The sequence below is a fragment of the Nyctereutes procyonoides genome, unplaced genomic scaffold, assembly GCF_905146905.1.
Source record: "Nyctereutes procyonoides isolate TBG_1078 unplaced genomic scaffold, NYPRO_anot_genome, whole genome shotgun sequence".
In the NCBI taxonomy this organism is placed as follows: Eukaryota; Metazoa; Chordata; class Mammalia; order Carnivora; family Canidae; genus Nyctereutes; species Nyctereutes procyonoides.
The window spans coordinates 71,781,549-71,809,211 of NW_026575142.1; the positions used below are offsets into that span (position 1 = coordinate 71,781,549).

General features: G+C 38.8%; 1 protein-coding gene across 9 annotated transcripts in view; it reads right to left on the reverse strand.

Moving 5' to 3' along the window:
* The window catches only part of TBL1XR1 (TBL1X/Y related 1), a 164,249-nt gene that overhangs the window by 106,037 nt on the left and 30,549 nt on the right, over positions 1-27,663 (reverse strand). Inside the window, exon 1 of one of the 9 annotated variants that reach the window (XM_055308043.1) lies at positions 9,557-9,725. The exons of 7 other annotated variants lie outside the window; for them this stretch is intronic. The gene's annotated coding sequence lies outside the window, so the exon portion shown is untranslated. Of the gene's footprint in view, positions 1-9,537; positions 9,726-27,663 lie in introns of those variants that run through there. One more of the 9 variants, XM_055308039.1, reaches the window with a different exon arrangement.

The window sequence follows — 27,663 nt, forward strand, 5'->3', positions numbered from 1 at the left end:
AAAGAGAGAGAGAGAGAGAGAGAGAGTGAGAGAGAGAGAGAGAAAAGAAAAGATAAAAGAAAAAAAAGGGAAGGTAAAACCTCTAAAACTGGGCAAACAAGATAATTGTTAAAAACATACAACAGGGGAAAAAAAATACAACAGGCTAAGCTCAGTTTTTCTCTAAAGCTCATTCCAAAATCTCACTTCAAAGAAATAAAGGTATCTGATTTTTTCATGTTCCAAATTCTATTTTGAGCATATAGTGTGAATCTTATCACTAAAAGGTCCTTAAATTATTTTGTCTAAAGGCCAGGTATTTAAAATTCATTTGCCTCAATCAGCTTATATAATGATCAGGTTTCTTTCAAACCATAAGATACAGGATTTAAATATAATTATCATAGAAGTATAGATACGCACTAGCACCACACTTCCTCCTTTTAACCATATATACTCTTCAAAGAGATCATTTACAAAGAGCATAATTCCTTGAATCAGGAAGGATAACTTATAGATTTTTCTGAAAAGAAAATGATATCCCATTTATACTAACACAATTTACATTTCCTGCATTTATGCAAGCTTTCTTCATTCCATAATCTACAAATCACAACCATGCCTAAATTTAATGTTAGACGAATACTTTTTTTAGTTCTCATCCCCGCACTCACTCTGCTACAGTGCCTCATCCCCACTGTTGTGTTTTCCAACAAGGTTAGAGATGTGCACACACACATACACAAAAACATACCTTAACTCATGTGATAAGACTCATTTTCAGAATAATGCAGGACAATGTTAGCTAATCAAAAATTAGGAGTATCATTTCATCATTTAATCCCTCAAGACAATAACCTATTTTCACTCACCCTCATTCTCCTACGTGACAGAAGTCTGGAAAAGGATGAACTCTGAAGGGAAAACCCTTCACAATTGAGAAAGGAAACTACAATAGGAAAAAAGAAAGCCTTCCAACAAATTTTGTTCTATGCAGAAATCCTTTCTGTAATTTTAATGACAAAATGATCCATCATTTAGCCTCTGCTAGAGCTCCTCCAATGGTGAGTGCTTCTGTGTAAGGGTGCTGCTATTTTGCTAAATTATTACATAGCTCTAATTGTTTCAAGGTTCTTCTCTAGGGTTCAAATGTATTTACCTGAATTCCTACTCAGAGCTTCTGGAACTATATACCAAACTAGCCTACCTCTACTTTAAATGAAAATCTTTTCGCTACTGCAAGGACTTTCTCCTCGTCTCTCACTCCCAAGTGTTCTATTTCCCATTTTAAAAAATTTGTGACATAACAATTACAAAAACCTGCTCCAGTTTGTGTCCTTCTAAAAATATGACGCCTAAAACAGAACACACTGCTTTATTCACAGTTAGTAGTTAGTAAATTTATTCCCTTTTGGACAATGGGGTGGGAGTAGTCAGTAAAACTCAGAATCTCTTTAAGTGCAAAAAAGATCTAGAAAGTATAGATAAAAATTCACAAAAATCTGTCACTATAAGAAATGGGTGCTGGGACAATTGGATATGCAGAAGAATACAACTAGAATCCTACTTCATACCATATAAAAAATTAAATCAAAATGGATCAAATACCTAAGTGACTCTGGATTAAGCAATGGTTAGACAGGATACCTAAAGCACAAGCAACAAAATTTAAAACCTTTTCCCTTCAAAGGACACCACCAAGAAAGTGAAAGCCCACAGAAGAAAATTTTTGCAAAACATGATAAGGGACTTGTGTCTATAATATATAAAGAAATAGTATAATTCAAGAAGAAGAAGGCAAACAACCTAATTTTAAAATAGGCCAAGTATCTGAATAGCTAGCTATTCCACCACAGACAATATACAAATGGCCAGTAAACATATGAAAATACTTTCAACATCACTAGACATCAGGGAAATGCCAATCAAAATCTCTAGGAAGGCTACCAAAACTAAGGACAGTAATGATGGTAGTTGAGGGGCACCTCGATGGCTCATGGTTAAGCATCTGACTCTTGACTTTAGCTCAGGTCACAATCTCAGGGCTGTGGGATCTGGCCCCTAGATGGGCTTCACACTCAGTGTGGAGTCTGACTCTCCCTCTCCCTCTGCTCCTCCTCTCCCTCTCTAAAATAAATAAATTTTTAAAAATAATAATAATGGTGGTTGAGGATGTGGACAAATTGGAACCCTCAAATACTACTGGTCAAAATGTAAAATACAGCTGTTTTGGAAAAGTCTGGCAATTTCTCAATTAGATTAAATCAATTATTAGATTTTAATTAGAAATGAATTATTACAATTTCAAAACAAATTACTATAAAACTAACAGGTGTCTTGAAAAGATTTCATAAAAATAAAAAACTGTATCAGGACATGTGTCCTTCCTATATATCCAATGACCATAATACCTCATTCTTATAATCTTTTTTTTTTTTTTACGGATCTTATTTATTTATTCATGAGAGACACAGAGAGAGCAAGAGAGAGGCAGACACAGGCAGAGGGAGAAGCAAGCTCCATGCAGGGAGCCTGACGTGGGACTTGATCCTGGATCTCCAGGATCACGTCCTGGGCTGAAGGTGGCGCTAAACCGCTGAGCCCCTGGGGCTGCCCTCAATCTTATATTCTAGGTGACAATAAAACAGCGAGTATACTTGATGTGCCAAGGAGATGGCCTAGCAGTTTTCTTTATAATTACCACTGACAATTAAAATAGCTCCCTAAATAAATTCCAGATTTTCAAATAAAAAAAATTACCCTTCAAACTAATAAAAAAAAATTTATAATCAAATAAATAAGTTGGAGAGCAAGGACTTTTAATCAAAGTTACCAAGTGGGTGATTAATCATTAATAGCTTCTAGAGAAGGATCACATATAAAAAGAAAGTAAACTCTGTCAAATAAAGCTGATGTGTATTTTTTTCAAAAGGTTAACGATGGACTATACGTGCCTGGTCCTGTCAAATCAAGGTAAGGCTTTTAAAGCAGATCGCTGGGTCCTACCCCTATTCTTTCAGTGCCAACTGCTAGGACTGGGGTGGAACCAAGGATCTGTGTCTAACAGGACAAGGAGATGTTGATGCTACCTGAGACCACACTTTGAGACCTACTATACTACACAATCCTCAAACATAAAGCAACATTCTTTTAAGAACAAAAACTGATAACATTAATAATCCAACAATCAACTATCAAAAACCATTAACCAAAACAGGACATGTAATAAAATTAAGACACATCAGAGAAGCTTTCTTATCTTCAGGACTTAATCAGCATTGTCTGCTCCAATTGATAATGCTTCTGTTAACATGCCCATAAGCTATCTTTGAAGCCCTTGATGAGCTACAGCGCACCCATGAAGCCTGCTCTCATTCTCCTAGCTGGAAATAACTGCTTACTCCTTAGAGGAACTTAAGTCCTCACTTAAGTTCAAAGGAGTATCACCCAAAAGATGATTGTTAACTGTATCATTTGCTCAGCTCTGTGTATTCTGTATTCAAGACTTACCTTACCTATTAAAGTTTCATGGTAGCCAACAACCATTTTTATATCCCTTAGAGCTCTTAGCACAGGCTCTCCAAAAATACTGAATAAAAATGTGTTCAGTAAGTATTTAGAACCAGTAACTTTCATTTCATCCCCAAAGAAAATGAAGATGCAGAAACCAAGCTTTTACAGAGAAATGAAGTCAAAATCAAATCCTTTCTAAATAACTATACATAATGTTAAGTTATAATATTTAACAATTTAGGTTCAGGTTTTTTAGGCATAAAAACACCGGATTGGGAGGTTCAAAACCTAGCTCCAATAATAACTTACAAGTCCTGAGTTGATTAACTTACTCTGCTCATAAAACACGTTCACAATCCAAAATTTGGCTACTTGTTTTAGACATTAATCTGCCACAGACAGATTACAATCAGTATGGGACCTGCTGCCCAAGTACAATTACTTCTGTAACATATTACTTCCATTAAAGTATCTGTTTCATGACATGTATTAGACATGCTGCCACCTGACCCATATAAAAATGCTCAATTTGCACACAATTCCCACCAATTTCCTTGAAAACAAGGTGGTATTGCTATTACCACAGAATACAGCAAAGAATTCAGCAACACTGTAAAAAATGTCTTAAATTTTTCAGTACCATGAACTTTAATTCTTCTATATTTCTACACAACTCCATTATATTAGCTTTAATCTACCTGCACATCCTTTACACAGTATCTAGGATATAATAAATAGGTTTTGAAGAAATACACAAAATCATTGTTGTCCCTCATGACCTTCTAGAGTCCTCTTCATAAAGCTCATGAGACTATTAAGATAGACATTTGGCAACTTAGGGAAGAAATGAGATCCAGAACAGCTCCAAGAACTCAAGTCCTACAAGGTCAGAACAGACAATAAAGAGATCATTTGCCGAAACTTACCAGTCAACCTAAGGAGCTAGGGGGTGGCTGTCTGTTTAAACATACACTGGCAGTCCTCATTTGGTCTAGTGTGGTCATAGAAATGATCGGATGAGATGAAACCAAGCAAAGTGACCTCAATCAGTGGGACCTGTTCTGTGACCTTTAAAATGATCAAAACAGGGGTGCCTGGGTGGCTCAGCTGGTTAAGCAGCTGCCTGTGGCTCACTCAGGTCACGATCTCGGGGTCCTGGGATGGAGCACTGAGTAGGGCTCTCCGCTCAGCGGAGCCTGCTTCTCCCTCTCCCTCTGCCCCTCCCCCCTGCTGGTGCTCTAGCTCCCTGGCTCTCAAATGAATAAAAACTCTAAAAAGAAACAAAAACAAAAACGTTAAAAACTGTTACATAAAAAATAAAAATACAGTAAGACTATAAAATATGTTTTTACATTATATAAAATTATATAATTATATAAGATTATATTTTAAAAATTAGTATACTGTAATTTTTCAAATGAGAACCACTGTGAATTAAAGTGCTTTATCTCTTTGTAAATAACTTATCAAGTTGTTTGACCACATTTGTCTTTTCTCATGGTATAACTTCTAATACAGCACATCTTTCATATTTTATACACATTGAGGAATTGTCATACTCCTTTCTGAGTTGGGACCAGCTTCTAATATTTATTCTAGCCCTTGCATTTTCGAAGGTCATAAACGTCTCTGAGAGAGTCCCATTAGTGTGAAGTTTTTTTGCCAGCATCACTTCCTTTGGAACATCTCTTTTCATCACAACCACTTTCCTCATTTGCCTGTAGCTTTGTTAAGTTCCTCTGACTACATATCTAGAGTCTCTTGAACAGTGACAATATTTTCTTCTTATACCCCATTTATATTGGACTCAAATTTCGCTGTCAGCAATTATCATTTTTCATTTCTTCTTTACATTTGCATCTTCATGGACATTAAAGTGGATTTAACCAAAGTTATTGGATGATCAGAAAACAGTAGGCCTATTGAGGAAAACAATGGGAGAAAAAAAAATGTAATGGCCATCAAAAAATTATGTAATCTTTAAAAATCTTCATGTAGGAACCATCATATGCCAAGTCAAAAGTCGCGGCAAACTTTAGAAGACAGGTACAAACTCCACCGCCACATAATGGATTAACTTCCTTTACACAAGGAGACCCATGAGAAAATGATCACCCACCCATAGATACAGAAAATAGCTTACAGAAAATAAGAATTTTAAAGCCTGAAACATGAAAAGGTACTCATAAAAATTTAAAGCTTGAAACATGAAAAGATTTTCTCCTCATAAGAGAAGTGCAAATTAAGATCTCCCTAGGAACTTCCGATAATAACTTTGATGAATCTTAAGATACGATGGTGAGCAAAGAAGCCATAAATAAGGACGTATGCTGAACGATTTCCAGGAAGCACGAGAATAATCTGTGCTCTAAGTCAGGATAATGGTCATCTCTCCGGGGGCTGGGGATGAAGTAATGACTGGGGCAGTGGTTACACGGGTCTGTTTAATCTGCAAAATTCATCAAGCTATATTTTGTGCCTCTGTATGTATTATAGCTATTATATGACAAGGAAAAGCAAATCTTTAAAAAGAAAGAAAGACAGCGATTTTCATCTGCCGGCTTGGTAAAGATAAAAGTGCTAAAAATCAAGCAAACAAACAAGTGCTACTGCACCTGGTGGCGTCACGCTGGACGCTGCTGCAAGGAGTGTCCCCACAGCCTCCGTGGACACAACGTGGCAGCAAAAGTGTCAGAGCACAGCCTTTGATCCTAAGACCCCACGGCGGGTATTTATTACTCAAAACATGCTTGCTGACATGCGGAGGATCTACACAGAGTAACTAACCTACAAAGTCACTCTTGCAGAATAAATGCAGTTCCGCCCATCAACAGAAGCCTCTTACAGCGAAGCATTATTCACTCTGGAAAGAGCAGGAGCAAACTCCTCGGGCCACCACGGTCACCGCGGCACACTGTTAGGCTGCAAGGAGAAGGGGGGAGTACAAATGTGCTCGCACGTAACAGCCTCATGTCTGGAAGGATACATAACAGAGGGGACAACAAGCTCCCAGGAGAAGAAGAACCAAGGGGTAAGGGGCAGATGTGAGAAGGGGTTTTCAGTGTATACACACTTTGGTAACATTTTAAACTTTGAGCCCTGTAAGATGTTCAAATGTGCAAAAGTATGAATCAAAAAATGGTTACCTGAATGGGAAGCAAAATTAGAGACCCATGAGCAGAACCTAGATGCACAAAAATACTTCCCATCTCTCAGAGGAAGACAATCTAGAAATATTTTAAAAGGCTAAAATATGTGGGATTTAGATAGACTGTAAAAGGAGCTGAATTACTGAGGCTTATTGTGAGGTCAGTAGCACAGGAGCAACAGAAAACTATGTTTCAGAGAATATAAAACACAACTTACGCGGCCTATCAGGAGCAGCCGTTTCAAGATAACCATCTGACTACTTGACATGAATCCAGCAAAGGAGAAAAGAGAGTTCTAAACAGCCAAGTACAAAAGGAAACAGAGAAATAAGACAAAGCACCAGAAGTTATGGTTAACATGGACTCACCTAGCTATTAGGGGCAGAACCTGGACTTTTTTCTCAACTCTGTTGGGACCGTACGTTGCAAAGTCATCTCCTAGCATTGACGGTAAGGGTCTTGCCACCGTGTTTCTGCTACAGGGTAAGAGGTGAGTTCTGCTTTGGGAGCTCTAATGACCTAGGCGCACAACTACCTGTTCCAAATGATTACTAAGAACAGCCCTGAGCGTGTAAAGCCCTGAGGCTTAACTTCTGAGCCTCACATTATATTTCTTTAAAATAAGGACATTACTGTCCCCCTCATGGTGTCCTCCTAAGGACCACATATAAGGTATATAAAAAACAACAACGTAGGGAAATCTGGGTGGCTCAGTGTGTAAGTATCTGACTCTTAATTTCAGCTCAGGTCATGATCTCAGGGTCACGAGACTAACCCCACATCAGGCTCCGCACTGGGCATGGAGCCCTCAGCCCCTGCACCCCCCAGAAGTGCACGCGCGCTCTCGCTCTCAAAAAACAAGAAAAACTTACAAATGTTTGCTGAATAAAAGGTACTCCTAAAAGGTAGCTATGACTGCCTTACCTCCTTATAAAAATACCTTAATTTTTTTATAGGAGACAGTTCAGAGAGAATTTTTTGTATATCCAAGCCTTTCCCAAAGACATATGGCAAAATAGAAAAAAAGGGAAACTACCTTAGTTGCCTAATCATAAAGACTCTTACAAGGGAGTCAAGGAAAGATAAAGGAGTAGAAGAAGGGGAACATCACTGCATCCTGACCTCAACACTGCATAAAGTGCCTCGTCCTTTCAAGCCTAAAAGTTGAAAGAGAGAGAAAAAAAAAAAAAAAAAAAAAGGACCCTAAATGGAAAAGATACTTTTGGTCATTCTGAATATCCACTGTTAAATCTTACACACATTAAAAAATTCACTGTTATCTTCCCACACAGACAAGATTCCTCCTCTGCTGGCATTTGCATTCTAACGGCAGAGAAAGAAACAAACACATAAGCAAAAAGCACTCTGGGAGTAAATTCCAACAGGCCTGCAACTGGCCTGAGTAAACTGCTGAAATAAAAGAGGCACCTCCACGACACGGACGCCTAGGAGATGCATAAAACGTGCCGATTAATAATGATGCCTTGAAACCCTGGGTCCAACGAGTTTTGGGCTGTCTGACCTGCTTGTCAGCACCGCTCACAGTTAACAGGGAGTCAGGCGGTCTGCACCAGGTTTTGCTGAGACCCCAGAAGACTCTGCCAGAAGCCTAGGTGGCCGGCAGGGGAGATTCCACTGTGGGCTCCCTGGTTTCATGGTGTTTCTTGCACACATCAGGGATCCCCGTCTGAGAAAGACAGCCTGTCCAAGACGATCCTACAGGGGGAAGACAACCTGGAATCCACACTTGACCTCTCCAGGTCCACTGCTAAGAGGCAACCTTTGGTTGTGAACGTGTAACCTTACTTCAAGGCACTTGCAGTACTGTCTCCTTTTTCAGCAATGAATTAGACCGATCAGCACTGTGTTTTGGGGTGCTGTGAGTCTCCACTAGCAACCAAACCATAACTCCCTGCCACTGTTTGTGGAACAAGTTAAAAAAAAAAAAAATGTAACTGCTATGGAGAAAATAAAACAGAATAATCTGACAGTGAAAAAATACACATGCAAGGGATTAGAAAAGCTAACCAGGAAAGGAGGAAGGGACATTATGAGCTGAGGTACAAATGAGAAGAATCCAAGCAAGTGCCAACCAAAGATAAGAGTATTCCAAGCAAGCATACGGGCTCTGAGGCACGAACTAGTTTGACTGGATCAAAAGATAAGTGTGGCTACAGAGAGGTAAGCAAGGGACAAAGAGCAGAAAATTAAATCCAAGAGGTAGTACATGGGAAGATCAGAGAGGGCCTTAAAAATCTGGATTTCAACTAATTCAACAGCTTTCCTACCAGCCTTGCTGCCTCTATCTGCTCACAGAGCCATTTGTCCCAACTCCAACCTTTATAAAGCCTCTAAACGTTCTGAAACATAAATATGGTCATATAATTTCACAGCTTAAATGAATCTGAGATCCCCAGGATGGCACTATCCTTATTATCTCCCTCTTCTCCTATCACATAATTTCAAAATACGTGCCGTTAAGCCCTGGTCACATACTGGTCCAAAGTTCTGCTCGCTTCTTAAACCAGACGTGTGTCCACTGACACACTCTACGCAGGATAATGATGAAGGACCAGACACACTCTTTCTGGAGTTGGAATAAAATGCGTACAGCCCCCCACAAACTCCACACCCAGTGAGCTGCACTGTCCTGGGCGTCTGTTGGTTTGGTGCCGGGACCCGGCTCCCTTCTGGAGCAGGCCTCTAACTGGGCCTTAGAGGAGCCACACAGCTTCCACCACAGGCTGGGCTGGAACGTACAGCACAACGTCCTCTCCTCCCCTGGCCACAGGATGGAAACCTAGCTCAAGCTAGGCAGATCACACTCCCTCCTTCCCAGGTATCTGAATGTAAAGAGAAGAACCATAAAGGAAAATAATCTGAACTGATTACTAACCACTTCCAAGTCAGCTCACCGATTCCTATGTCCTAGATCTCTTGTTCATTTTTTCTTCGCTTCGGTAAACCACCACGTCTCTCCTTTTTTTAGTTTCAGTATCTAGAGTCTACTGATGCTTACAACCAAAACTCCAGGAGTCAAGAAACCCACGAGTTCGACAGAGGTCAGCAGACACTCCAGCAGAAATCAAAGAGCAGACTCTGACCTGGTGAGAGAGGGAACAGAGTTATAATGACGAACACCGGCCTTGACTTGGAGACCTAGTCCTGCCACTACTGGAGGAAACACAAGAGAATTCTATTATATTCTAGAAGATGTGCCAATTATCCATGAAGTCAGAAAACGAAAACAATTCGTTATGATCAAAACGGTACTGCCCTTCCCTGAAACACCTATCTCTGCAGCTTTAAATCCTGTTTTTTCTTATGTCCCTTATGTATCCTTAATGTAAAACTCCATTTAGCTAGAGGTAATTTGAGGGACCCTGTTCCTTGAAACTTTAAAAATAAAAGCATACCTGTACTTGCCCAATTCCAATTTCCTCCATTAGGTCACTGTGCCTCTGATGTACTCTACTAACATCCTTCTCACCAGTGAGGCAGTTATGTTTACGTGTCTCTTTATTGATAAAATGTCAACCTGCCTCCCTACGTTTGAATCCCAGTGCCTACAACATGGCAGGTGGCATATATAGTAAAAATAACGAAAATCATAAAAAAAAAAAACTTCTGATTTTTAAATATCTACATTATCCCTACCACGGCTAGGCACTTTGCATTTATTTTTAAACTAAAATAATCGAACTAACTAGATAGTATTATTCCCATTTTACACTTGCAAAAACAGACTCCAAGAAGGAAATTACCCAAAACTATAAACTTAGATCTATCCAGGTCTCCTCAATCCAAATCCCTCCATTTTCCCACTATTCTAACAGATGAGGACCTAAATCGGGGGTTTTCAAACCATAGGTCACAACCTATTAGTGGATCATGAAATAAAGTTAGCAGAGCATACCCTTTGTGCTACTGAAATAGATAAAATCAGTATACCACATGAAAGGCAAATACTGTTCCATGAAACTCTCATTTCAGTGTACACACACGCACGTACAAGGCAGCAATGTAGGTGCATGTCTAACTGTGGACCAGAGACCAAAAAAGTCTGAGAGCCACACGCATAAGCACTGTCTCCATTACACTTGTATGCACTCACCTACCTCCTTGATTTTTCATCAAAGGCCTAATGTTTAAAAGCATTTAGGCAGTAAAACCCTTCACCTAATATCCTCAAGACGTTGCAAAAACAAAACAAAAAAACCATCAAGGTTTATGAGACGGTAAGTGAAAAGGTATCTGGGACATAGGTACCATGTTTCTTCCCCTCCGGCAAAGTTTATGCTAAAAACTGAACTACGCATCCATATAAGATGATAAGAACAAAATTGAGTTAGCTGTTCTTTCCCTCTCTTCCCCCAGGCTTTTACTAAATCATTTTCAAAAATGTTTCTCCGCTTTGCTGTTTCACTAGAGGTAACAACCCAATTTTATCCGTTTTCTGACCATTTTCATGAGTGATTGAATAAATATTATCCAATATATGTTGTCTCTTTAAAAAAGATGGCTTCAGTCACACATACAACCTTATATTTATTAGAAAAAAAAAAAAAAAAAAAAAAAACAAAAACCAACATTCAGAAGGTGAAGACCAGCGATGTCGCTATGGCTGAGCGGCCCAGCCCAGGAAACAGCAGTGGGCTGTGAGCATGGACTGGAGAGTAAAGTGTTCTTGGTTACTGGGGGGGTAAAGACGAGTTAATATTCCTGCTAAGGCACAAAAAAAGAAAGATGTATTTGAGTATCCACCTTTTAAAGTCGCTCACAAATTAGTCATTTATAGCTCAAGGTAGCAGACTAAATAAATTTCTCTCTCCTCCTTCCCAAGGTCCCCATGAAATGGCAGGAAAAAGACTGAAATTAAAATGGAATGATAGCACCGTGGCAAAACACGAAAACCTGCCGCTGACCGATCACAGATCGTTAAGAGATCTGGGCAGATAGAACGTAGGAAAGACTGGATTAGCAGCGGGGGAAAAAGAAGAGGAAATCACATAGAGGACGCACCTCAACCTTTCCAAGGACGTGCTGGCCACGACCACGGGGTGCTTCGTCAGGGTGCTGCCGGTGCTGGTGCCGGTGCCGGTGCCGCCTGACCCAGGACAGCGCGCCCCTCCTCCTCCGACTCGCCATCAGGGACATGGTGGGGGCAGCTCTTGCCTTTAGGATCAAGCCAAAGGCCTGCTGGCTAGGAGGGAGGCCCTCCTGCCTGGGCTAGTCCGGCGGCGAGCGCAGCCAGGCACACGGGGGCCCGGCGCGCCTCTAACACCCAGAGGGAAATAAGAGCGGGGAGCGCCAGGGGGGAAAGAGGGAGAACGGGACTAACTTCCTAACAGCAGCCACGTGAAACAGACGAGAGCGCTCCCCACCGGCGGGGACACCTCGCACCCCCTGCCTGGAAGGGGGCCCAGGCGGCTGGTCGGTCCACCCACGCCGAATCCGACTTCACAGAACCTACCACACCAAAACCACCATTTCCAGATAGAGGCCCGGTGGAGATGAGCGATACTGCAGCAGACACCCTGCAACGGCGAACGCTAACCAGGATCCACCAAACACGGGGAGAAACCGGACCGGAGAAAGAGGAACAAGATAAACAGAACTGTTGACGGAGAAAACAGAAATCCAGGGGCAGAGCAGAAGCATGATTGACCACCACGTCGTTTGTAACATAAGGTTGAAGGGAGCTGCCTCCTTCCAAGGCAAAGCAAATCAAAAATGGAAAAACAAAGCCCCTACAAACAAACGGTGAAAAGCTGTAAGAAAAAAAATTAGATATGAATGAATATCTAGAAGGAGGTCCAAGATCCACTTACACAAAACATCCAAAAGTAGAGAACAGAGGTGGAAGGAAATTAATTTCCAAAAGGGAGTGGTGGGTTGAGGGGAACATAGTAAACTCTCCAAGAGATAAAGATTCAGTAAGAAAGCGAAAAGATTCAACAAAACAAAAACAATGAAATAATAAATGGAAAAAGACCCATGACTAAACAGACTCATGCTAGTAAAACTCCCGAATACCAAGAAAGGTGCCAAAGGGAAACAAGAAACTAACATTCATCTTCTCATCAGAAATACTGGATGCTAAAGACAGCAGAGCCGTGTCCTCCAAGTTCCAGGAAACGAGATTCCTGTAATGACCCAGAGCTTCCCCCACGTATCCTACAAATAAGCGGGTCACCAGAGATCCCTGCTATGAGCAGCTTCACCCCTCAAATAGTATCAATTTCTATGTACCTATCACGACGTAAAAGGTTGCAAAGCACTGCTCTTAACTGGTCAGATTTGCCATTAGGAGTCAAAATAAAGACTTTTTAGACCCTCAGAAATTTAAATTTTCCTTACACGAGAAATGAGGATACTCTTATCACTGACGGTGGGAGTTTCTCCAGGAATAGAAGTTTAGTAACAGCACTATATTCCATTCTCATAAACATTATGCAGTGAATAATGATAAAAATCACTAATTCTTTTTCAGTTTCTAGAACATCCTAAAGTAAAAAAGGAGACAGAAAACTAAGGAGCTGCAAAATCTACTCTGTACTCTGTAGTGGTATTTTAAAAGTTGGAAAGAGGAAGTATAAGGAAGAGTAAATGCACTAATTCCCTCAAAACCTTCATATTAGATGTGCCTCTTGGTTAATATATCAAGAAATAAGTATCTTTAGCATAATTCATTATCTAAAGCTACTACAGCAAACAACACCTGCCTCCTGGAAGGAAGACTAAGAGCGAATCAAGAAAAATTAAGGAAGAAAAGATATTCTTAGTTTTCTTCACACCATTCTGTACTGTTTGTGGAGTTTTTTCTAACACACGTATGCATTACTTTTAAATTTAAAACCTGATTTCTAAAAAATATGGTACAACAGAAATTAGAATACTAGATAGTACTTAAGACACAGATATATTCATGTGAAATATCCACAATATACAGAACGGTATGCATATGACCCCAACTACTACTAAACTCTACTGAACTGTAAATGCACAGAAGTCATATTAAATATTTTTACATATGTTACGCATACACTTGAACTGTGTACATAGGAGAGAATACACACCAAAGTACGAATAATGCTGAATGGGATGAGGTCAAACTGACTTTTTTTTTTTTTTTTTTTTTTTTTTTTGAGACGGAGGGAGAGTGAGTGCAGGGGAGGCAAAGAGGAAGAGGGAGCATCTCAAGCTCCACACTCAGCCTGAGTCTGGCCCAGGCTCAACTCACAACCCTGACCTCATGAGCTGAGCGGATATCGAGAGCTGGGTGCTTAACCAACTGAGTCACCCAGGCACCCAAACTGACAACTTTTACTTGTTTGCTTTTCTACTTACTTAGCACATTTGTTTTTGCAATATATATACATATATAACACACACCTATGAATAACATAGAAAAGATAAACCACTGCTGGAAAAAAAAAAAAAAAGTAGGGTCTCAGAGGGGTATTTGTGTTCACAGCAGCATTATTCACAATAGCCCAATGGTGGAAGAAACCCAAGTGTCCAAAGGATACCTGGATAAACAAAATGGGGTCTACGCATAAAATGGAGTATTATTCAGCCTTAAAGAGGAAAGTGACACGTGCTCCAACACAGATAAACCCTGTGTATAACGCGAAGTCAATGAAGCCAGTCACACAAATCCTATAATGCCCCTTCTATGAGGTATCTAGTGCACTCAGGTTCACAGGAAGTAGAGAGTAGCTGCCAGGAAGTGGAGGGAGGGAAGCAAACTGTTTAATGAGTACAAACATAAAGAGTTCTGGAGAATACTTGTACAACCACGTACATACAACTAAACTCTTAGGTTATGTGTATTTTAATACAATCCAAAACTAACCTTAAAAGGTGAAAAAATTAAAATATAAATAAAAGATAAAATGAAAAATTGTGGCATCTGGGAAGATAGTGTCAATCCTCCATTATTCATGGATTTCATATTTGTGAAATCTGCCTACTTGCTAAAATTTATATGTAACCGCAAAGTTGATACTTATGGTGCCTATGCAATCTTCAGACTTGTACAGAACAGCAAAAAACTGGAGTTGCTTATTGTGCACATACCCAGCAAATAACACAGCATTCTGCTTTCTGGTTTCAGTCCTCATTCTATAAACAAATGTCCTTTGTGTGGTATATTTAGTGCCAAACTTCTGTATTTTGTGCTTTTTGCTGGTGATTTTACTACTTACTGTTTTTTCAGGACCAAGCATAGTGCTGAAGTTTCGTCTAGCGTTGCTGGCTGTGACATGCCTTATGGAGAAAATGCGTAATACATGAGCTCTGCTCATGGAGGAGTTATAACGCTGTTGGCCATGAAGGCAACGTTAATGAATCAACAACATATATAAAATAAGAGGTCTTTAAACAAAAGCACACAAAACAAGGTTATTATTGATCAGCTGATGAAAATGTGACCAGAGGCTCACAGGAACCTAATCTTGCATTTCCCCTAAGAGCAACGGTTCATTACATGCTGATTCAGTGTTCACAACTTCATAAACACAACTACTGCAAATAACAAATTTATCTACAAATTTTTTTAAGGAGAAGAAATATTATAAACAAAACTATTAATTTGTCATTCATTCCAATTTAATTTTAATGTGATTTTTAAAATTTCAATGGCCAATGAAGTTTTTTGGTTTTTCTTTAATAATACCTGAAGGGTGGGGGGAAGCGTTATTTATTCTTGAATGAAAAAATAAATGTCAGCTAATCTTTTGCGAACACTATACTAAGCACTTAAGTGTGACAAGTGCTTACCTCAGTGCATGCACACAGTAAGAGTTGAATAAAAATATCGACTAATATTATGTATATCATTAAATTCTGAAATTACTGAGGTGATGAGCAAATCTTTAAGGTAATGGGAATCTGAGAATGTTATCTAGTTGAGTTTGGTCACAATAAGGAAACAATTACATAAGAGGGGTCTCTGACAGCTTATTCAGACTATGGCAAAATTACATTACCAACTGCAGTCATATGTAATAAAGTGCCTTTAAAACAAGGTGTCGGGGACCAAGTGGAGACCTTCCAGCAGTGGAAAACTATGAAACACATGAGGTGGATACACAAGGACAGGGGAGGAGGACTTGCTTCTAACTGGAGAGTTCAAACCCAGAAAGCGACATATTCACAGTGTGAATTGTTGAGTCAAGGCCCTGACAGAGAACAAGGCAGTTACTGAGTGTGAAACAAAAGAATTTTTCTCCAACCTTAGAGCAGGGATCAGCAAATGTTTTTTCTATAAAGGGCCAGATAGGACATTATTTTAAGGCCACAGGTCTCTGTCAACTACCCTACTCTGTTCCTGTGAAGTGAGCGCAGCCATAAATTAAATGTAAACAAGCTGGTGCGGCTGTGCTCCAAGGTAGGAAAATTTGAATTTCATATAATTTTCACTTACAGGATATTATCACCCTATTTTTTTCCAATCAAAAACATGAAACATTTTTAGCTTGTGGATCAACAAAAACAAGTGCAGGCCATCTCTAGCCTGTAGGCTATCGCTTGCCAACCCTTGCTCCAGAGCTATCATGACCAAAATGCATAGTCCAATAAGTTAAGTTCACTGCTTAATTATATATAACAAGTGGTACCAAAGAAGATTAGAGAAACAGGAACCTAGTGGTTATCAAACTGGTTTGTCTGCAAGAACTGTGGAAAGTCCCTAAAATCATAATATTAGGACATCCCATCATAATCCTGTAAGATCTGTACTAGCAGTAGACAAATTACAATCTGCAGTCTAAATATGACCCAGTGTGTATTTTAAAATAGAGTTTTATGGAAACACAGACATGTCCATTTATGTATGTATGTATTATCTACAGCTGCTTTAGCACTACAATGGCTGGGCTGGGCAGTTTGTTCAGAGACTACAGCACACAAACCCTAAAACATTTCACATGTGGGCACCCACTAAACAAGTCTGCTGATCCCCAAACCGGCACAAATAAACAACTCTAGGTTTGGCACACTGGGGCTGACAGAGGGGACAGGACATGAACCACGAAACAGAAAACCACAGCCTCTCCAAGTTATTAGACCCAGAACCTCTAGAATGAAGGTAAGGCAAAGTACCCTCCAAACACAAGTACTGTTCTTTTCCTCTTGGCTTTCCACAAAAGAAAACAGTCACTTATCAGGGTAACTAACCATGCACTTGGGAAAGGGAAATACCCTGACCTTTTTGAGACTATAAAATCTAACTCTTAGAACTAACCCCTTAAGGACCTCTTAGCATCACTGGATGCATGCGTCAGAATAAGGGATTACAGTTTTCAAAGAATATATCAAGTTTTGGCCCAAGCCCACTTACGGAGAGTGGATCAATCCCCTCATCTTAGGTCATTTCTCCAGGTGCTGACTCTATAACTGAAAAGGACAGTCCCAGCCGGCTACCAACTGACAAAAACCCACAGTAGTGCCATGACAGAAACGTGGGGTTCATATATGAACCCCTGGAGCACTCCCTCCAAAGTACTGCACTCCTGGGGGAATGATCAAAGAATCAAAGGATGCAAGAGTTCCAACCTCTGGCAGATATGCAGGTAATACAACTGTTTGGCTAATGCCGAACACACAGTAATTGTATTCTAAACTTAATGACTACAAGCACAGCTGGTAATCCAAATGTGGTCTCTAGCACTGTACCTGAAATGCAGCTATAGTTCTGACAAATGGTTTCTCTATTTCTACAGACAGAACCTCAGAAGCAATTTGCTTTCATTTGGGTGGGACAGCAGTACATATTCACTCTACTGCCTCAAGCTCGTCAGGTCTCTAGCTCTCTATGAGCTTACTTCACCACATCACTGCACATCACACTGGTCCACTACACTGATAAAATCAAGTCAGTAAGACCTTGTGAGGAGGAAACAGCAGTCCTCTAGACGCCTTAATAAGACACGTATGCCAGAAGACCAATAAAAAGGGTCCAGGTCCCAAGAAAAAACAGGGTCCTGCCATCACTACTTAGCTCTAGGAACCAATGGAGTGTGGCAAGTCAATTGTGACTTGCCCTCCAAAATGAAAACCCTGTATTTTCTTCAAGAAAGAAAGAAGCAGAAAACTCTGTGGGCCTCTTTGGAACCAACATGTACCAATATACATGCACATCTATTTACCGAGTGACCGGAAATCCAGCAGTTTGAAGTATGGCCCAGAGGAAGAGAGAAGCCCTCCAGCCAATCTAGGATACGGGTACAAGTTGCTAAGCCACGTGACCAAAATGAACTCTGATTGCAATGGTGCTCAAAGTTCAACCGATCAGCGCCAAGAGGAGCCATCAGCAAATCCCTTTAGGAAAATCGGAGCAGAAACCTCTAAGAGTTTCTAGGGCAAAACTATACCTTCTGCATCAAACCAAGATTGTCTTTTGAAAATAATCCTTCTACTTTTTATACTGGTAGAGAATGAACAGCTAACCACAAGGAACTATGGAACCTGAGCTGCCACCGATAATTATCATCATCTGATCCACAAAGTCAAAGCTGACGTGACAGAGATACTCCATCACCCAGTGGCTGTAGTACGTAACGTACAGAACAAGACCCGGGATGCTTGGGAAGCCCAAGCAGATGGCTCACAGCCTCAGGGTGCCTACTCCTCATGCACTGCTATTTCTTCCTCAAACAAGGCCTATCCCCTACATAGGAGATTCTCTACGATTAGCTGATTGAGAGAGAAAAAAACGATGGGCCTGCATGACACAGGACTCTGCATTACATGCTGGCTATCACCCAGAAATGGATTCTTTCAGCCATAACCCTGCCGCATCTGAAGGAGGTCTTAAGTTTAAAAAAGGAAATCCTCCCACTGGGTAAGGGATAGTCCACATTATCGAGAAAGGGAAATACAGTGAGATTCATACCAATTCCTAAATGGAGAGTACTGACTTGGCTAGATTCCCAGGTCAGGTCTTTACCTGAAACAGGTATGCAGAATAATTTAAGGAAGAGAAATATGCATGGATGGCCTGACCAAGTGTGAAAGTACTTGTCCCAAGTGAAGGCTCACCAAAAGTCCCAGTTGTAAGAGACTTCCCTTATCATGTAGGATCATGCAAAACAGGATAACCTATTTTTTGGGAGTCAGTCACAATCTTTCCCCAGCAACCTTGATGCCTAATCAAATGACCTCACCAAAAAATAAAAATAAAAAAAAAATCATAACAAAACAGAGAGTCAACAAATTGTATCAACCTGTATTTCCCAAAGGGACGGACTCAGCTTACTGTCAATGTGCTATCCCCTTCTCTAGGTTAAGATGTAACAAACAATCCCTAAAGATCTTAATCCTTTTACAACAGTAGTTCTTAAACCTCTTGGCTTAGAATCCCTTTAAACTCTTAAAAATTGAGGATCTCAAAAAAACTTTGGTTTATATGAATAATAGGCACATATACTAGATTAGAAATTGAAATGAAGAATTGTTAAAATGTGTATGTTTATTAATTCATTTTTAAAATAATAAACCAATTACATCTTAATGTACCTTTTTTTACTTTAAAATTAACTTCATTTTCCAAAAGAACAAAGTAATAAAATTCTAAGTACAAGTTTTACAAATCTCTTTAAGTTCTGCCTTAACAGAAGATACTGGATCATCCTACCTGGGTTGGTTCTGCATTTAATCAGCTATAATGTGTCATTCTGACTGAATTATTATGAAGAAAATCCAACTTCACTCTCACACAGAAATACAGTTGAGAAAGGAAAGAATATTTCATGGCTTTTTCAAATAGTCAGGAAAATTATTTGATTCTATACCAAAACTCAACAAGTGACAGGGTCTTGAAAATTCACTAAAGTGTTGAATATTAAACCCTATCAATGAACTTTTCATATCTGTTACATTAAAATCCAGTGGTTTGGCTTTATGAATGGATTTTTTACTCATGCGTTAATTCTGTAACATCATTCATCAATCATAAACATTGGTCCACTGAGTTGGGCAGATCTCCCAAATGCTGGCATTTCAGTTTACAGTCCCAAAAACTTTTTAAAATTACATTCACTACTATCATTACCAAGCTCATCAGAAAAAGCCTAAATACCTGGGAGCTGTCAAATCAGTAGAAATTACCGATAATTTTCTAAAATTCTAATTTTCACTTGAAATTTCAGATTTTATCACTGGCAACAAATACTGCTGGTTCTTTCCCTCAATGTAAAAGGCTTACTTGTTAACTTGAAAAAACATCTGTCAAATGCTCATGTTAGAATAATATTAGTGAATCACTTTTTCAAGTGAAAATGATACTCCATCAGAGGTTAGTTCTGTCCATAACTCAAATAATTGCACAAGTACTTTTCTCTGTGACAACCATCATACTTCAGCACACAGAAGTGCTTCTTGTACATTTCCTGTTTCATCACAAAGACTTATACAAAAAAAACACTAACTCAGGATCCAGAATTTTTTTTTTTGATAACTTTTGCCACTTCATCAAAGACAGTAAAACTCTTTTGTTTACTATAAAAATGTGGTGGTAAAGAATACAGTTTGAAGCAACTGTGCTGATTTCTCTAAGGCACCTGCAGTTTCCCCCCACTATCACTTAACCATAATTCATGGTCAACACAGTAGAAAAGGCACCTAAGTATTATTATTAAAAGTTTTAACCCCTAACAGGTCTTGGGTTCAATAGCACGTTGAGAACTACTGTTTTACTTTGGCTTTGGGTTGGCTACAGATACCTTCTTCATTCTGGGATCCTGGCAAAAGAAAGAGCATTTATCTGGTACCTGTTTTTCTTGCAGAGGAAAATAAACAAAAACCAATTCACAAAGTGCCCCTAAAGCTCTGCTTAGACATAACGTATATTACTTCTCATCTTCCATTAACCAAAGCAGGTCCCATGGCTAAGCCTGGTGTCAATGGGAAGAAGTACTCCCCTCACAGGTGGGAACTCTGCAGAGACAAGCCCATTAAAGAAGGGAAGCAAGTATTTTTGAAAAGTACAATCTATTATAGGCAGTAACTCGGGGTCCTCTCACCTCCACACCAAGGAGTACTTTATTTCACAGTGGACAAACACCACCTGGTAGCAGCAAGCAGATAACCCTCAGGATCTTTCCATCATGAAGGAACTTAGGTCCCCATGAAATAGACACTGGCTTTTGTAAACAACCTTATATTGGGTACACTGGAAATAAGTCCATTATTTATAATCTTCTTGTTTTGAGGGGAAGAAGAGGTTTTAGGCTCTAAATAATCAACTCATACACCAACTTAGAAAACAAGCCCTTCATAAATTATAGTTTTTAGGAATAAGCTTGCTACAGTTGCTTAAGTACAAGTGGAAGCATATGTGCTAATGGGGGACAGTTAAGTGCCCACCGTCATGGACATCCGTCAGATTCATCACTAGTAAAAGTTTAAACAGACTTTTAATTTGTGGATATTTCTATGTTTTAGGATCTATCACCTAATGAGTTAGTTTCTAATTTACTAATACCATTTCTTTTTTTTTTTTAATTTTATTTATTTATTCGAGAGAGAGAGAGAGAGAGGAGAGAGAGAGAGAGAGAGGAGAGGGGCAGAGGGAGAAGCAGGCTCCATGCAGAGAGCCTGATGTGGGACTTGATCCCGGGTCTCCAGAATCACTCCCTGGGCGGAAGGCAGGCGCTAAACCGCTGAGCCACCCAGGGATCCCACTAATACCATTTCTAATGTAAAAATTAGAATTTGAAATTCCCAAAGAGACCTAGTATATTATTCTATTTCTAAAATCCAAACTTTCAAGAAACTCTGACTTGGAAGTAAGCAATGAGTAGAACTTCCTTTTTTGTTCAGGACCAAAGCAGCAGACACACTTGGTTTCTGATTGGTTACAAAATAAGGGCTCTTATCACTGAAAAAGCCCCAGAGCCAATAGTAATAGCATCTGTAATCAAAGTGAGTATCTAGCATTTACTGCTCAGCATCAATGACTTTCTCAACTCTAGTTCTGCTGTACGGCTTTAGAAATGTTCCCAGAAGCTCGGACTCAAGTCTGTATCGCTAGCACTCCCCAATGACTCCGGGAGCTACCTAATATTCTTTAATAATTCCCTATTCTACTTACAATAGCCAGAGTGCATTGTTGTTTGTAGTAAAGAGCTGTAACTTTATAATACTAACATCATTCCTATTTTATATATAAGAAAACTAAGGCTTAAGATGGCTAGATAATTTGCTGATAGCAGGCTTCTTAGATCTGAAAGCTAATTTCATACAATACAAATTCTACAATTAATTCCTTAAATAGTAGAGGACAACAACTGAAACAAACTTATCATTCTACTAAAAATGACGGCCCAATAGGCCAAATCCAACCTGCTTTTTGTACAACCCACAAGCTAAGAATAGTTTTTATATTTTTAATTGTTGGGGAGGGAGAAGAATGTAAAAATCATACGAACTTCAAATTTCACTGTCTAGCGGAAGTAAAATGATATTGTCCATTCATTGGTCTATTGCAGAGCAAACAAGCAGACTTGAGTAGTCAACTAAAATATTTACTATCTGGCCCTTGACAGAAACACTATGCCAACTTCTGCTCTAAAATTATTCTAAATTACTGAGGAAATTCCATGCAGGCAAATCTTAAGTAGGTATATATGTACCTCTATCATCTCTGATCACCTACTTTGAGAACATGAGAGACGTAGCACTGCACAATTTACAACCCATAATTACAGTTAAACCAGAAAGTCTCATTTTTTTTTCCTCTCACCTACCCTACTATTACAAGGGCATATACATCAGACTAGAAGTTAGCGTCACAAAGGCTACATTCAGGACAGTCAGGATGCAGGTAACCAGAAGCCAAATGTACTCTACTAATGTACTCGCACACCAACTTAGAAAACAAGCCCTTCATAAATTACAGTTTTTAGGAAAAAGCTTGCTACAGTTGTTTAAGTACAAACAGAGGTGGGGGGGGGGAGCAAGGGAGATATTTTTTTCTTTTAACTGAGTTTTCTTTTTAAGGGGAGTTGAGAGAACAGGATTCAAGAATTCAAGAGAGGAAAAAAATAAGTGTAGTGTCAAAGGGGTTGACATTTTAAGCAGGGTATAGTCCTCAGTTCCTTAAAACTAGGCAAAAGGAGTCAGAAGAAGAAAAAAACTCACAGATGACTGGAAAATGCAGCTGTTAAGAAATGTTCAGAGCAGGGTGCCCTCTCTGCAAACCAAAATCCAGAGCTCAAAGTCACTAGGTCACTAAATTGAAAACTGACCGGTCCCTGAGTCTTTCTTCCTTTTTCATTAGGAAAAAAATAATTTGACCCTTCAAAGTACTCATATTCTGACACTATTTCTCCCTCCTGTATAGTTTAACAATGTCTTAGAAAAAAATTTCCCATTTCCTGGTAGTATTCCCAGCTCTGTCCGATACCCGGACCCTCCCAAGGACTAACTCTGTGTGGAAAATGACAGGCCATGTAGAACGGTCCGTTCAGGCGCCACGAGGAACGCAACGGGACTGCCTAAGCATCCTTCAACACAATCCTGGCTACAGCAGGCTGACAGTGGAGTAGAGAAAGGTATTAACTAATAAGGAGAAACAGCCAAAGTTTTACATTACCTTCATTTAAAAATTAGGACACAATATTGAAGGAATTTGTAGAATCTCAATTTGATCTCGCCAAATAATGCAAGTTCACCAGTGATGACTCACATCAGTGAGTCGGTTGTACGGAACTTAAAACTCACTCTCTCCTAGAAATAAGGTTACAAATAATGTATTTGTTTCTAAGGTAGTTTAAAAAACTAATAATAATAATAATAAAACAAAACAGCATCACAGAATCAGATGTGACACTGCTTTATTTTACAGATAATGCAGCTCTAAGTGAGAAGAGAAAATTGGGTCACTTGCCCAGCGTTACTGTGGTATTTAAAATCAAAGCAGTCAGGGACCTGGGTGGCTCAGTCTGTTAAGCATCTGACTCTTGATCTCAGCGTGGGTCTTGATCTTAGAGTCATGAGTTCAAGTCCGATGTTGAGCTCCAATGCTGGGCGTGGAGCCTACTTAAAAAAAAATAAATAAATACGGGTGCCTGGGTGGCTCAGGTGGTTAAGCATCTGCCTTTGGCTGAAGTCATGATCCCAAGTCCTGGGATCCAGCGCCATATCCAGCTTCCTGCTCAACCAGCAGCCTACTTCTCCCTCTCCCATTGTCTGCTGCTCACTCACACGCTCTCTCTCTGATAAACAAAATCTTTATTACATAAATAAATAATAAAAATAAAAATAAAACCAAAGAAGAGAGCCAGAGAGCCTTTGACTCTTAAGACCATATATTTTCAGTTTACACCACTCCATAAAATATTTTTTAAGTATTTATGTCTCAATGTAACTTAATTTTATCAGTTTGTCTCAAAAACAATTATTTAAAAAGTTGCATTATGTTCTCTTAGTTGGTGATGATTTACATAAAGTAGTAAATAGGCTGGGTGTGAAACCCAGCTATACATACTCCAGAACACCTGCGGTATATTCCCTGTCTCGGGTATGGTGAAATCTCAGAATAATTTTTTACCACCTAAGAGAATAGGAATTTTCCCATCAGATACAGTACTTTTTTGTCCTAAATACTGCTAAATATAATTTGTTCCAAGTTGATTCAAATAGATAGTTCAAGTTATTCAAGTAGGTAGTATGAGGAAATTTCAGGAATAACAATACAATTAAAGAAAGTTAAAAGTTTATTTAGATTACTCAATTCAAAATTGCAAAATTTCTTCCAAAGATGCTCCCACTGTATTTTTCAGTCCATGAAACTTCTAAAACTTGCTATATTCGCTCTGGATGATAGACTTACTTCTCACTCTAGACTACTATCCCTTCTCTCTTTGGTTTCTCTAGAGCCAAATGATTGACTACTTTGAGTCTCATTCTATCTATTCTAAGCTTTTGCAAAAAACTTTGAAAACGTATCCATATTTAATTTTCCTCACGTACTCAGGCAATGCTGACCCTGGTTCTACTATTTCTCTATTTTCTACATAAATCTCTGTAGCCATCATTTATAAAGCTTCTAATGAGTCTGATATCCCATCCCATTTACTTTGCTCTTGATTAGCCCTAAAAGAACTATTATTGCTCCCAACCCCCACTGTTCTTTTTGTTTTCCACACATCTTTCCTAAAGGTCTGCTCAGCTCTTGCTCTTTACAATTCCCTGTCACATTCCTAGATTCAGCTGATGTTACCTGCAGAACCACAGTGCTAGAAGACTTGGTTTGTAATCAAGACATGTATCTTTACTGTCTTCTATGGACCCACAAAAAGTAAAATGACCCAGTACTGAGGCCCAGTACCTCATATTTGATTAATGTCAAGATCAAAATCTAATACAGTATAAATGGAAACGGGTACAAAAACACTTGTTCAAACCTTAAGCTTTCCCAAAAAAGATATGCTAGTGGCCAAGAAGTACTTGAAAAGATGTTCATCATCATTAGATCATTAAATCAAAAGCACGGTGATGTACCACCTCACAACTGTTAGAATGGCTATTATCAAATAAAAACAAAAACAAAACAAAACAAAAAAACCTGTGTATCAAATTACACAATCAACAGCAAGAAAAGGCAACATAGGGAATGGAAAAAAAATATTTGCAACTCCTATCTGGTAAGAGACTAATATCCAAAATAAAGAACTGTTACAATTCAACAACAAAAACCATAAACAATCCAATTTTTAGATGGAAAAGAACTTGAACAGACTTTTCTCCTAAGATAAGCAAACGACCGAAAACCATATGGAAAGATGTTAAATATCATTAATCATTAGGAATCACAAATTAAAACCACATTATCATCTCACATCCATTAGGATAGCTATTATCATATAACAATAATGATAATGTCTTGGCAAAGAGGTGGAGAAAATGGAACCTCTGTGCACTATGTAAAATGGTGCAGTCTCTATGGAAAACAGTATGGTGGTTCCACAAAAAATTTAGAATAAAATTACTGTATGATCAGCAATGCCATTTTGGGGTGTGAAAGAACTAAAAGCAGGGACTTGAAGACAGCTGTCCACTCATGTTCATGGCAGCATTATTCATAGTAGCCAAAAGGTGGAAGCAACCCTAAATGTCCATCAAACGATGAATGGCTCAACAAAATATACTCTACACATACATACTATTCAGCCTTAAAAACGAAGGAAATTCTGATACATACTACAACAAAGGTGAACCTTTAAGAACATTATACTAAATGAAAGAAGCCAGTCACAAAAAAGAAATATACCATTTAATGCCACTTATGAGGTATCCAGAGTACTCAAATTCATAGAAACAGAAACTAGAGGACTGGTTCCCAGGAACTAGGAGGGGGAAATAGGGAATTATTATTTAACGGATATAGTTTTAATTCTACAGATGAAAAGAGTTCTGAGGACTGGCTGCACAACCATGTAAATTTACTTATTAACAAGACTAAAAGGTACACTTAAAAAGTACACGTGGTGAATTTTACATTGTATTTTATCGTAACAAAAATAATTTTAAGTTAAAAAAAAAAACAGAAAATAACAAGTGTTGATGAGGATGTGTATAAAGTGGAACCCTTGCACAATGACAATGTAAAATGGGGTACCCACTGTAAGAAACATACAGCATGGCTGTTCCTCAAAATATTAAACACTGAATCTTTATGTCAATTATATATCAATTAAGCTAAGGGCAAATTTTATACTTATATACTTTATACTTAGTACAATATAAACATTATACGAAGTAAAATAAGCCAGACACAAAAAGAGAAATATTAGGATTCCATCTAAGTAAAAGTACCTAGAATAGACAATTCTTAGATATGGAAAAGATAATAAAGGTTTACCTGGGGCAAAGGGGATTGAGGAATTATTCTTCAATGTGTACAGAGTATCTGTTTAGGATGATGAAAAAGTTCTGGAAATGGGTGACAGTGATGATTCACAACACTGTGAATATACTGAATGCCACTGAGTTGTACACTTAAAACTAGCTAAAATGATAAATTTTATATTAATTTTACCACAAACACCAGTTTCCTAGCAGAAGAACCTAAATATGCTAAATGACTTAAAAAGTCACAGCCACAATAAGACGACTGCACATCAATTCCCGTTCCTAGGACCATAAATATGGTTTACATATTTCTATGTAATAAACATTACATATTTCTATGTAATAAACATGTAAACACTTCTATCATAAGTCCTTACGGAAAAGACATTGGCATATGATGAACAGGATCTTCAATAATATAAAACCTGTATATTACAGGTCCTTAACACACATGAGTAGCAGATCTGAAGACCTTCATTTAATTTCTGACTACAGATATAGGCTCCCAGTTCCCAATTAGGCCACTGAAGCACCCCAGAGTGCCAGAGTAAACTCACAGATACTCTCACAAAATATTTTAAATTTGAGGAGAAACCCCAGCATCTATCAAAAGCCACAATTCTATAAGACTTAAATTGACTTTTAAAGGAAACTAAATGTCTAATTCAAAGGGAGAAAAAAGCCATAATGATCTATGTGAATAAATAACAGTCAAACATACCTGTACTTGGGAGTTGCAGAAGATGAAAGAGAAAAAAAAAAATCTTAAAAGTTTTTTGGGGATCCCTGGGTGGCGCAGCAGTTTGGCGTCTGCCTTTGGCCCTGGGCGCGATCCTGGAGACCCGGGATCGAATCCCACATCGGGCTCCCGGTGCATGGAGCCTGCTTCTCCCTCTTCCTATGTCTCTGCCTCTCTCTCTCTCTCTCTGTGACTATCATAAATAAATAAAATTAAAAAAAAAAGTTTTTTGAAATTCTGTTAATATATAAATCCAGATATCTAAGAAACTCAAATAAACTCAAGCAAAATAAAAAGAAAGCTACATTATCATACACAGAAAGCTAAACGCACTACTATCTAATTGTTGAAAATCAGTGCTGAAAAGAAAAATCATAAAAGCAGTCAGAAAAAAAAAAAGAAAAAAAGGAACAAAACACTACA